The 752-nt window shown below is 49.7% G+C and overlaps 1 protein-coding gene across 1 annotated transcript in view; it reads right to left on the bottom strand.

Annotated features, from left to right (window-relative positions):
- LOC108691177 overlaps window positions 1-752 on the bottom strand; it is a gene marked incomplete at its 5' end in the record, with an annotated part of 6,825 nt that overhangs the window by 4,183 nt on the left and 1,890 nt on the right.

Here is a 752-nt window from a genome sequence, read left to right as displayed (position 1 = left end):
AGAATCGGTCCCTGGGCGGTCGTGGTGGTCGACCATGCTTTTCGTGGAGTAGTCGGGGGGGGGGTGGAATGGCGGATGGGGGTGGAAAGACTGGACGGATGGCGGGAAACAGCACGAGAAAGGATCGGTTTTCGCTCGAGCAAGGCAAGGATCTTCGAGGATTTAAATGCGCGTTCGGGCGAACGAGATGGAGGGTGTATTTCTCGTAGATTCGAGGGTTGGAAATTTGTTAGGTTACATCGGACTATCACTCCCTAGTGAATATGAAAAAAGAATTCCTCACGAAGCTTTCAAGGGTCGGCCACGGTTGGAGGCGGTGTGTCGGTGCTCCTTACCGACACTTTTTGCCTCCGTGAGAGAGCGGCCGGTTCGTGGGGGTTGAGGTGATGGTTGTACGAGGAGAAGCTGGTGGCCGGAGGGTAGGAGGGATGTAACACGGTGCCAGGAATATAAAGCGGGGGATAAAGGAGATGGCGGTCACATATGCGACTCGTAAAAGCTCTTCTGAAAAGCTGCATCCGTCCTGCCCCCTTTTTTCTCTTTTTTCACGACGATTCCGTCGGAAGAAGAATCCAGCCTCCTCCATTCCAACGACGATGTGACTTTCGCGCTTTCAACGTCGCGGTTGATCACAAAAATTTGGCTCTGGGATGTGATTTAACGTGAGATGTTATGAAAAATATTCGCGTATTAATTTAATGCTGTAGTTTTTACCATAAAGTTTATTCTCATGTCTTATAATTGCCAATAAT

The sequence above is a fragment of the Atta colombica genome, unplaced genomic scaffold, assembly GCF_001594045.1.
Source record: "Atta colombica isolate Treedump-2 unplaced genomic scaffold, Acol1.0 scaffold41, whole genome shotgun sequence".
Classification (NCBI taxonomy): Eukaryota; Metazoa; Arthropoda; class Insecta; order Hymenoptera; family Formicidae; genus Atta; species Atta colombica.
The sequence above is the reverse complement of the archived record's forward strand: the minus strand, read 5'-3'. Positions and strand labels throughout refer to the sequence as shown.